Source organism: Megalopta genalis, chromosome 2 (genome assembly GCF_051020955.1).
Source record: "Megalopta genalis isolate 19385.01 chromosome 2, iyMegGena1_principal, whole genome shotgun sequence".
Classification (NCBI taxonomy): Eukaryota; Metazoa; Arthropoda; class Insecta; order Hymenoptera; family Halictidae; genus Megalopta; species Megalopta genalis.
In genome coordinates, this window is record NC_135014.1 from 19,372,156 (window position 1) to 19,385,294 (window position 13,139).

General features: G+C 32.4%; 1 protein-coding gene and 1 long non-coding RNA gene across 10 annotated transcripts in view; both read left to right on the forward strand.

Moving 5' to 3' along the window:
• The window catches only part of LOC117220506 (uncharacterized), a 138,778-nt gene that overhangs the window by 76,353 nt on the left and 49,286 nt on the right, over window positions 1-13,139 (forward strand). The gene's annotated exons all lie outside the window — the stretch shown is intronic.
• Window positions 3,274-4,802, forward strand: LOC143263841 (uncharacterized). Its single transcript, XR_013037166.1, has 2 exons — window positions 3,274-3,368; window positions 3,515-4,802. It is a non-coding gene; the product is annotated as an uncharacterized LOC143263841 (long non-coding RNA).

Consider the following 13,139-nt stretch of genomic DNA (forward strand, 5'->3'; position numbering starts at 1 on the left):
AACAATGCTGTTCAATTATATTAAACTTATTAAAAATATTAGAAACGAAAATATATTTCTCTGTAATTTCTACGTATGTATTTGTTGCAATTGAGGTGGAGAATTTTTCGAGGCAATCTATTTATTTATACTGTGAGTTAGAAATATTATTTATGCTTTCTGCAGAATTATATTAACATACTTGAAGAAAATAATTTTAAAACTGCACACCTTGTTCACACATTTTTCATTTGCTCTCCAATGCAGCTCAGTTTTCGCTGCCCAATTTGCCCCGACTAATATGTTTATCATTGATCGATTAATTTAAACTTTTTTTTCAGTCATTTTACATTATTCATAAAAATATTAATATATTTATAAGTAGATAAGGATTTCTAATCAAATCTCAAACAAGTAACTTATTTATCCAAATTCCAACTGCTAGAAAATTATCGATCGAAGATGCTGACACTTTATTACTTCATGTATTTATGCAATAAAAGTATTATTATAATCTAACAAATATAATTCGAACTACGTACATGTAACAACTCTGTATCTGCTAAATAAATCATCTGCTTTAAAAGCACTAATAAATAAATAAGTAAATTGTACCGATAAATCAATTTAGTATATAAATTTATTTCACATCAATTTTAATTTTTGATGTTCCCACGAATATATTCTAAACAAATTTTACGTTTTATTTTTAAACACACACATTTTTTAAACGCTTGATCGTTGGGCTATTTTCTAAAACTCTTCCGACCGTCCGAATTGAAACATTTAGGTTAGTGCTCGTTTTATTTGATTGTTAGATATTGTTGAATTCAAAGCGGTATTCGCTAATTGGGGCTCGGTTCGCGGAGACAACTGTGACAAACGACCACTTGATTCTCAAGTATCTGAAACTTCTGAATTGTTTGCGTAATTGTTAACGACGGATAAAGAACAATTGAGTTTTCTAGCAATTTCTCGATTGCTACACTCTGCTTCCACCTCGGCAATTACCCGACCCTTTTCAAACTCTGCTAATTTCTCTCCTTCTGGTATTTTTCAATTATTAAGTGTAGAAATGAGTTCTTTTTCAGTCGACTTTATAAAACCCTAACATACAGGATGAACAAAATCACTTTATCGCTTATGATATCTCACTTGCTTTTGTTAATCTGGAAAAAGTGGTAAAAGTAAAACATGTTTTGGTTTAAAAGAGAAAATGTTATGATAAATTCTTTTTTGTTTTATTGACTTAGAGCATTTACTATTCATTCCTTCGTGGAATTATGAGGAGTAATGAGTAATGAAACATGAGGAGTAACTTATATGATTACATCAGAGCATTGCACATTATAGTACAATAACTTGTGTGTGATTGTCGTTATAAATATTTGCAATAATATTAGATTTATTTGGAGAATATATTTTCTTAGGTTCAAGGGGCTCTTTAATCTAAGATTTTGCTAGTATCGATACGAATTAATGAAATAGCTTATAGGTTTCTAATCCGTTTTTAATCCGGGGGCATTGAAATTGGGACAAGTGCAGAAACTGGGACGTCTACCCTATGTGGTGTTAAATGGAGAATTCTTCTGAGTGTCATATTTTTCATGATTTTCAGATCATTATGTTTCAATTTTTGTATTCAAGGTCACGCTAAGTTTGCACAACCCTCAGTTATTTCACACGATAAATTAAAATTCTTATTTTTGTATCTTATAAAATTACTATTTGACTCGAAATCTTTACTTTCAAGAACTGCTTTTTATGTATTCTCATTCGAACATGAAGTCATGAAGTTTCTTGAAACAAGGTTCCATAAGTACCGTTACAAATAGAACCTATTAAAAAGTTCCAGAACTTTTTCCATCCGTGGAAAAACTCGAGAGATCGGGATACTCGAACAGTTCTTTCCGCGTAACTCGCCGGTGCTCGTTGGCGAATAAATACACGCAACGGTTGTTGAAACGGACACGGTTTAACCGTGATTTAGATTGATGCGATGTGTACGTCCCTGTAACAATGCATATAATTGAATAACAACTATGAGTTTTAAAGTGATGTATTACATTATGCCGGCTCGTACGAAATGTTCGTTTCGCTGATTGCTGTATTCGATTGCATTTTTATGAATGAAAATTATTAGCACCGGCCACCGGCTGCCAGTCGAATCAGGGCTAGTTGTTTCGGCAATAAAATTTGAAGCAAGTGGTAGATTGCGGTGAAATTTGATTAAAAGCGTTACGCGTACACGAGGTGTGTCGAAAATGTAATGAGGCTGGATGTGTGGCTCAATGACTAGGAAATCGACGTAATGCTTCCAGTGAAATGTGTTTGGCGAGCAGAGCAAGGCATTATTCGAATAAAATTAGATACGAATAACATTTCGAATAAATTCTTCGTATAAAATTTTATCCGATTAATATTACGAATAAATTCATCGAATATAATTTTATTCGAGTAATATTGCGAATAAATTCTTCGAATAAAAGAATTTTATTCGTACAATACTTCAAAATTTTGAAGAAAAGGCTTCTGACTCAATTCCTTTACGTTATTTCAGTAAATATTTCGAATACAAATTTATTCGAAATATACTGAAATAACGTAAAGATTTAATGTGATGTAAACATATTCTTTTACGTTATTTCAGTAAATATTTCGAATACAATTTTATTCGAAATATATTGAAATAATGTAAAGAATAAGAGTCGGGAATACTTTCACAATTTCAGTTTATTTAATAAATCTCCAATACAATTTTATTCGAAACATTCGGAGAATTTATTTGAAATATTTCTCGAATAAACTTTGATTCGATGAATTTATCTGAGATATTACTCGAATGAAAGTTCGAAGATCTCATTCGAAATATTTTTCGAACAAAATTTTATTGTCCCAAAATTCAACTCCGATAGCGATGGGATTATATGATATGCAGTTGATTATATGATATCATTTATAGCTAGATTTAGCGTGAACATTCTGTATATAGAAAAAGAAAAATATTAAGCAGAAGTAAACAGAGACAAACTATAACAAAAAAGGCAAATAAATATAAACGGCGTTTAATAAATATACTGTGATACATACAGTGTTTGCAAAGCCAAACGAAAAATGTTTAATGTACCTGAATCTGAGACAATAAATTGTTATCGTCCGATACGATAAAACGTAATATCTGTTAAATGTTTTATGACGCCATTTAAAAGAGTAGGACGAGCAGTGCGTTAAATTACAATCGAATGGCTTCCGAGTGATAATTTGAAGTTTACTATTGCCATAAAATTCTGTTGCAGCACGTCGGTCGTGATTATGTTCATAACAACGGACAATATGACAGACCATCTAGCAACAGCGGTTGAAGATATTCAGGTTATGTCAGTTTTACGGTACGAACGTTACTTCTTCGTTACTTTTGAGTTTGAGATTTCAGTACGTACTTTGAAAATTATTTTCATTGTTTAATAACGCCAAAGTAGAAATTAGCTCCGCTTCGACAACAATACAATATTTTATTACTTGATTCATTTTTCAGAAACTCGTGCACACCGTGAATACTGGGAATAATCTTTTTTGGTAACGGATGCTGAACTGTGAAACCAATTATTCGCACGATTATTTATTGCTCGACAGTTGCAGTATAAGAACAATTTTTATCTCTATTTTGTCAAGGCTATTTTAAAGTCACTTCGCGTTTCTTATGCTATATTTTTGTTTTTCATTATGAAAATACCAAAAAAAAATAAGTTCGGTATACGTGTTATATAAATGATTATATATAAATGACCTTGAGGTGATCCTGAAGTTGTAAAAATGAGCAATGTAGGGTGTCCCAAAATTATGTTACTTCTGAGGTCATTTAAAGTAACTTTTTCCTTAGCGAAAATGTAATCCAAGGCTTTGATACGAGTTATCAACAAAAAACTGTAATAATGAGACGCAAGATCAGCTGATGCGAGGCGGCCGAGCCAATCAGAAAAACTGAGCTTCGACTGCTCGTTGGTTGGGCCGCCTTGTGCCAGCCGAGCTCGCCTCTCATTGGTCAGTGTTTCTTCGACCTTTCTTATATGGTTATTTTGGTTTTGAGGGACACCAATTTTGATTGTTATCTAGAACACAATTTTTCGATAAAATACTCAAATATATTCTTATTTCATGACAAATTAGGAGACGTATTCAAATAAATTACGATCGAAGCATTATACTATAGTGATCGATACATTTACCCTATGCTGTTCGATCTCTACCGAATATGCTGCAATGTAAATTTTCCGAATTCGGTGAATGAGTTGAATACATAGGCGACAATAACAATGGAATACTATCGGTTGGACAGACTGATAGTTCTTATAGCAATATTGACCTGGGATCACGAGATTTAGGAGACGATACATTCTCTAAGTCGGAATTTGCTGAGGAAAATACAAGGATCAGTCGCTCTGTGGTTCCGCATGAAAATCAATACAGAAATGCAAATATTCCTGGGCAGATATTTCAGAAACCTATAATAATTGTTCTACGAGCATCAGAATTCTAATTTATTCATTTTTTTTGTGGGAAAATGTTTTCATAATTTCAACAATTTCTAAACTAATGTACTTCATATTTTAATTAAAAGAGGATTTTACCTTCATATTATATTATATTACATTACATTACATTATATACATTACATATTACATTATATTATATTGTTACTATCTATATTAGTGGAGATAAAGAGAATAATCTAACATTTCGTGGTTGTACTTTACATAAACATAAATAAAACACTTAGAAGAAAATTGTATTCTCAAATAATAAATAAGTAATTTCTTCATCAATGTGTTTGTATTATATAATTAACAACATATTTTAGACAACATATTTTAGTATATTTAATCGAAAATATTTTTGGTTTTATTTCTATATGCATGCAAATAAATACGATGAAGTATTTATTTTAGATTATTATGTTGAAATAATATTTGTCGATCGTTACAATTTCGTCATTTTACAATTTATATGTTGAACATTATGCATAATTCAAGCCTGTATACAGTTGCGAAGTGCAGCCAAATCTGTTGGGACACCCCCTACATAAAAATTGCTTGAAAGAGGTAGAGTGCAAAATGATATTCCGTGTTCCTATAGGAAACTGTAGTTCAACGTATTGTACGTATCGACACGTCACGTCATCTCGGCTATGAATGCATCTTTCTCCGGCGCATCGCGGAAGCAATACAGAGCGAATGCCACATTTCCACCGTCCCAGAATACAATTTCGAAATCTATTTCATATTGACAGAAACGTGATGAAGTGTCCGTAATCTCGCCTGCAGGTACGCGGAACTTTTCCGGCAAACAAACGTGATCGAATAGGATTCTACAACACACTTTGCTGGTTCTGGACTATAAATTCATCATTTTGCAACCGAAATTCAACATTTTGCACTGCAAATTCATCCTTTCCAAAATGAAATTCACTCTTTTGCTAAATATGTTCATTCTTTTGCAAATTATAGTCATACCTCTGCAAATCCTATTCATTCTTTGCAAATTATATTAATTCTTTTGCAAGTTACATTCATTCATTTCCAAACTATATACATTCTTTTGTAAATTATATGAATTCTTTTGCAAAATATATTCACCCAGCGCAGATGAAATTCACCCACTCGCAAGTTCTTCAACTGTTTTCACTGTTCCATATTCCCCCTGCTCATATTTCTCATGCTGTCTAATCATCAATTTTATGCGTTTGTCGAATAAATCTCTACACACAGCTATCAACTTTCCATACTTCCATGATTACCTGCACGTATCACGCCTGTAATCGCTTCCTTATGTTAATTTTGCGGATGATTTCATAAAATCGCCAATTTCCTCGCCATATTATTATCACCATGTTCATCTGTATCTAACTTCGAGACACAAACTTTGTTTATTATCGAGTCGGAGAAGTTTCTAGTACCTCGGAAGATTTATGTTTTAGTTATCCCCCGCTGAAACTTAGCCGAAGACGAACAGATTCAAGATTACCGCGCGCGATCCTATCTGTACATACAAGCATAGTTCACCTGGAGAGAGTGTCTGGTACCATACCAGGTGATCCGAAGTAAACTGGTTTATTAGAACGAGAAACTTTCTGTGGAAAAGTGTGCGTAATATCGGCGCCACGGTCATTAATCCATTACTCACACAGGAAACATGCGAGTCGATAATTTCGTTTCCGTTCTATAACGGCCTTTCTGAAACTCGATATTGATAGACATCCGTTGAAGCTTCCATCTCAATAGCGTTCGATTAACGAAACGGATCTTCCTCTGCCGATGGTATACGGGATGCCGAGAAAAAGAAATGTCTAACAGTTTAAATGGGTATTTTGGTTTTGAATATTTAAAAATTTTTGCGAAGGGACTAGACTCAACAGCAAAATCAAAGCATCATTGATTTTTGGCCATGAAATGGTCAATCTTTGAACAATGGTAACTCCGTTAAAAGCTGTCATAAAATTATGATCTTTTTTTTGGATTAAAGCTTGAAATCTCTACTTTACGATGCCATATTTTAATTTTTAATATCATGCATTCCCATTACTGTAGTTTACTAAATCTGAGAGGATGTTCGTGATACCGAAGAAGTGAAAAGTTTGACGCCCTCTATGGACCTGGCAAATTTTGTTCGAGCATGCCGTTCACAACGTTGTAAAGTTCGGACTTTCCCTTCTAATTTGAGGTGCGATTTAAGTCTCTACGATTTTCTCTCGCAAAGTTACAGCACTCCGAATGATAAATGTGCCGCTGGTATTAAAGACATCACGAAAAGGTTGCACGGTCAGACTTGTATTTCATGTGCATATGTTTCGTGTATGTGTAGTGTATGTTCAGTGTAATTTGTGTGTAAAGTGAGTATGTATAACTCACGCATAAATAGTTAATTTGTTCATTCGAATATATTTCGCGAGAACAAGTAAAGTACAATATATCTGGAAAATAGTTCATCCGGCGCGGCAGTCAAAATGAATAGAAAAGGCGGGCGAAGTAATTAGCGAGGTGGCATTTTTCGTCGAATTCCATGAAAAAAGGAATGACACGTTGGCCCAATTCACGGAGGAAAAAAAGCGTACACAAAACGCAATGGGTTTTTCTAACGGCGGCGTGAGAAGAATGGTCCAATCAATGGGAACAAAGAGCTCGAAAGTGAAAGGGTGGCGGCGTAAAATGCACACTTTTTAATGCACTGTTTCAAGACGAGAGTTCTCACAGTCGCGCGCCGATTGAACTGTTATCTAATACAGCGATTGCTGTTGCGTAACCGTTGCCCGCGAGATGAAAAGCGTGTGGAAGGTGAATGAAGATCGACGACTGATTCTTTTGCCTGTTGCGCGCAACAATTCTACAACGAATCAACTACAATGCATTTTTCCCTAATTTAAAATTAATTTTTTAATTTCTATTTAAAGTCTTTCGTAATTACAAAGTTTCATTTCTATATCTATTAAAAATCTATTATAATTAAAATTTTTTATTAATATTTATATTAAAAATGTATTATAGTTAGAAATTTTTATTTATATTTCTAGAAAAAATCAATTATAATTGAAAACTTTTATTTATATTTCTACTAAGCATCTATTATAGTTGAAAAGTTTTATTTACATTTCTATTAAACATCTATTATAGTTAAAAAGTTTTATTTATATCTCTATTAAAAATCTATTCAACAACAACTTTCCTATAATCAATTTTACCCGTATTTAAAATTATCACAATCTAAATTTCTATTCAAAATCTATTACAATTAAAAATTTGTATTTATGTTTCTATTATAATTTACATTTCTGTCAAAAATTTACTATAATTCAAATTCATAATAAAAATTCACTATAATTAAATTTTATATTAAAAATTTACTATGATTAATGCTATATAAAAGCAACAAAATAAAAATTTGATGTCAGGTCACTTATGACACCGGCCTACCAAAAATTGAATTAAAATTTTAATAGGAATCTTTGAGAAGCCCTTTTTGTTTAAAAACAGTACCCAATTATAATTGTCAAAGGTGTGTCCTTCGACCTCTTTGACAAAAATAGTGTCAACATTAACTGCGTTAATGTTTCGCGCGCAGTTAACGAGATTATTAACATTAAACAGTTACGAGCGTGTGTCGTGAAACGTAAAACAGGAAATTCGTCGACGGAACGCTCTTTCACGAAGCTTGAATCGTTAATTAAGGCAAAGTTTACTCGGAGGCAAAGTGTAGCCTTTTGTCGTCGCAAACAATGGACATGCCGATAATAGGGCTCTGTAACATGTGATAATAGAAAATCTCTTCGAGGAAGAAATCGGAAATTACTGCGTGTGTAGATGATGTAAGTCGATTCTATGCCATGGCTGTAGCTACTGATTCTATGCTTCTTAATTGGTGCATAGTGGGCCTTGAAACTGAGGCCTGAATTTGAATAATTACACTAAAGAAATAATGATATCATTTTACAGGAGATTATATTACAGATATACCGCGGATCTTTATGCAAAATAAAAATATGTCTGCAAGAATTAAATTAAAAGTACACTTTTTTCAATACTTTTAATTAAATAAAGATAAAATAATAAGATTTTTACAATCTTTTTACAGTTTTCAAACAAAAATGGACAATTTTAAAAGAGGAGAGAATTTTGAATTATTCGAGCCTTACGATTCGTTCTTATAGTTGTTGACAACGGCAACTATAAAAACAAGCCGCGAGGCTCCTTTTCCCAAATTGCCCATTTTTGTTTGCAAACTGAAGGACAATTGGGGAAAATTTACTGCATTTCGATTACGTAGCACAGCAGTTTTTTGGACTGCTTGATCTTTAGCATACAAAAATATTAATAATAGTAAATGTTATCATTGCTGTATGTGAGTTGGTACGTCAATGGATGTTTAAAAAATGACGTCTTTCCGCCCTTCTGAAATAGAACCAATATTAACGAAGTTCTCATACATCAATACAATTAATTATTAAATTTTAAGTGAATCTATGTAATACGACGACTAAAATAAAATATGTACAATATAAATAAATCTTTGCGCTCACGCATTTTACAGATTGTACATATATTAGAATATAGTCGTTCTGTCAGTGCAAGTATTAATATTTGAATCTCACAAAATAATTTCATCTGCGACACTGATATGGCCGACACGGTAGAGAACGTGTTAAAAGAAACATTAATTGGTACAAAAATTATAAAAAGTTATAAAATCCACGAGGCCTATCACTCCGAGTTCAACGGAATGTCGATCACTCCAAGCGTCGCTTAACGGAAATATCAATTATTCCAAGGACCGATTATAATTTATCGGAGCATACATAGTATGCATAGTTCAGCAACTCGAATACCACGTTACAATGTTTACATTCCGGAGCACGCATCCTTCGTGATTGAAACGTCCAAGCTTGATGTTTCGTCGACGACGAGTAGAGAGGCTCAGTGCTTTGTTCGATGAGAAAGAATATGTGTTATAAAATAATATAATTATTTATCGTTCCACCTTATTTATTTTTTATTTTTGATATGAAATGCCAGATTATGTTGCAGAAATGAAGGACGGTCGAGGGTTAAACGCTGAGATATTGGGAACTTTACATGCAATTGTAAATCTTGTAATCGTGTTTGATGGAAACGCATGAAGATCTACAATCTGTCGATGACTATACTCCATTGTCATTAGCATTCACTTTCTGTTTCTGGGCTGGTACAGCTGAAATTGGAGTTACATGTGCATTTGCGTGGCACTGTGTCTTTGGACATGGCGAAGGCAATGACACACATTTGTCAAGGTTAACCAAGGTCAACCAATGGCTCCCATTCAATGAGTAAGCCCGCACGAGTACAGTCGTAGTCGTAGTCGATGATGGAAGTAATATGATGAGAACTATTTTATTTTACGTTTTACATTATCAAAATAAAATATTTATTTCACGCTTTAGGTGTGAATTGTCGAAATAAAATATTTTATCTACTGAAAAATTGATGTCCTATTTAAAATAGTATTTCAAATATTGTCTCTATAAATATTATCCAGCTTTGAACATGAGTAAGCGTAAAGAAAAAAGAAAGAAATTTGTAACGTCTCCACTAAAAAGTAAATTTTCGTTTATTAAGCGTACAAATAAGGAGGAGGTTGTGGGTTGAGCTAATTAAAACAAATTCGACGTAAGTGGCCGTGGCGTCACCTCGAACTTTGACACTTGACTGTTTCACTTTTCCTTGAATATAAATGAAACAATTAATTTACACAAGGTTCGGCGAGCCGAATATGGAACAATAAACAAGTTCTCTGGTTGCATGCCCCGTTAACTCGAGAAACTGTCTCAGGTAAAGCTCATTTCTCTGTAAGACACGTTTCTTGTTGGTCACCGTTTTTACAAGGTTCCGTGCCGTAGAAGTTAACGTCACGCTTTAGATCAGCGCGCGAAGAACGATTCTTCTAAACGACTTGCTCCATTTTTGAGCGTTTCTTCCTTGAAAGGGATCCTGTCGTGTCTGCAAGGCGAATTTCATTTTTCTCTTTAATTGCTGTTTTATCGCGTGACTGTGGTCGCTACGCAAAAACGTCGCACGGTATACGCGCCCACTATAATACTTTAATACTTACCGTGCGTTAATACTAAACTTTCATTTTAGAATCGTCACAATTATGGAGACTTCTTCGCTGGAATTGATCGAACGGATTTCTTAATTCCAGTAAACATTATAATTAGACAAGCAGATCATTTTTTCTTCTTCAATAATTTTAATAAATAAATTCGAATTAATCCGTCAACATTTTTAGACTCAATCAATCCTTTTACAGATTTTTCAGATTGTTACTTATATCATGTCAATGTTTTAATTTTGTATTCAGTGAATTGATAAAACATTATTATCAACAATAATGACAAAAGCGGAATACAAGACAACACTGTACGTGGCCTTCTTTAGTTAAGACACCCTATATATTTAATAAAAACAACTTAATAAAATATCGTATTTGTATATTTTAAGTTCGAATTTTCATAGAGATATTAAACTTTATTGTGACTTTTATCGACGTGCAAACAGCTGCAATTCTCTCTCTTATCTCTTCCAACATCGTTAGTTTTATGCCATAAATCTAATTTACTTCACGAATGAAAATCTAACGAGGTGAAATCAGGAGAATCAGAAAATGTATACGAGGAATCGGATAAGTGATTTCAATTTTCTGTCGCAGCAAACGACCGCCATTTTGAGCACGTGAAGCCTTGGTAATTGCCAATGAAATGTAAAACTGTTCTACTTTATTGCTTCCAAGAACAAGAGTAACAGTATGTTTACGTTCGGATATGAATGTGTGATTTGATGTGGTGCATAATGTTTCGGAAATTTTAATCATGTTGAAGATCTGAGCGAGAAAAGTTTTCGATTTAAGTTTTTCAGATCAATTTTAAATGACGTTTAAATTTAAATTTGTATCGAGGTTTGAATACTGTTTGAATTGAAGTTTAAATGAAGTTTAAATGAAGTTTAAATGAGTGTTTTGAATGAAGTTTGAACTGAAATATGAATTAAAAGCTTGAATGAAGTTTGAATTGCAGTTTGAATTGACGTTTGTATAAAGTTTGAACAAAGTTTGAATTAAAGTATGAATCGAAGTTTGAATCAAACTTTTGTGCAAGTATATATGGCTCCTTTGTAGAAAAAGAACCTGGAACAAAAAATTTTCGATCATTACGTGTGCTATATCAAATAGAGTAACCTTGTTTTAAGAAACATTTCCATAAACCATGAAATGAATATTTAAATCATCTTATTTAGCTGCGTACACGTAGTAGAGGAAGCAAAGAGGAAAATAAATTAATTTCTTCATTTTCATACGTAATTATACATATATTTCCATGCATTTATAAACCTACATCTTGCATCAACATGCTGGATTATGCAATAAACTGCTTCTCTTTTTCTAAATGTTTACACATAGTATACACAAACAGTAGCACTTATACTGTAATTTAATCGATATGATTCCATACACAACTTATAGTTCAATAAATAACTATAATCATAAATATAATCAAATGTATAAAAATAACTTATAATCAAAAAGGTTCTGGAAAATTGTGTTGCAAAAATAATGGAAATTTAACATTTTTTGTACGAATATCGAAATGTAATTACAGATTAATCGATTTTGCAATTAAATAAGCGCAGTGAAATGGTAAAAAATGTTGACAAATTTAGAATATAGACGCTATTAAAAAATCGTTACGTAATTCAGAGCACATAGGATTAAATATGCCTTAGAATTAGTTTCGTGGTAAAAATTGAAAAATATTTCTCAATCTGTTTAATCGTCTAACTTTTAACTTTAAACAAATTTGACTATTGTGAATAATGATTCGATTGATGTTCACGAATGTGTGTAGGTAATTCCCTTAACACGTCACTTATACGACATGATTCACAAATTCTAGCAATCCTTGTGTAATGCGATATTATTAGGCGCGATTTCAATATGATTTTTTCAACAGAAGAATTATTAATATATGAATACAAATGTATTAAAAATAGGAAGGATTTAGAAATATATAAATAAAGATTTATAATAACGAAGAAGATTTACTGATACATAAATAAAGATTTATTAAAAATAAAAAGGATTTATAAATATATGAAGAAAGATTTATTAAAAAATAAGATTTATTAATATACAATTCAAGATTTATAATACATAAATAAAGTTCTATTAAAAATAAAAAGGATTTGTAAAAGTATAAATTAAGATTTATTAAAAATAAAAAAGATGAAATGGATTTCAAGTTGAAATGCATCAAACATGACACAGTTATGTATGTTTGTATCCACTTAACTTACCGCGTAAACAACAGACGCTCGTATTTCTCCTCAGCAAAATTCGCGTCGCAAAGTCGAGAAAATATATTCGTAAGGCAACCAGATATGAAAAATTTTAGAAAAGTGTTTTTCACGCAGTTGTTGACCGCATTCTACAACCGCTATCATAATATTTCCTCTGAATGCATAATATAAATATGAAAATGAGGAAAGGGAAATCGCGAAATCGTTTCCAAGAATTCCAGTATGGCATTCACAATCACGATTCCGCGCACAATATTCGTGGAAATCGCGGTGTATTCACTGGCGAAC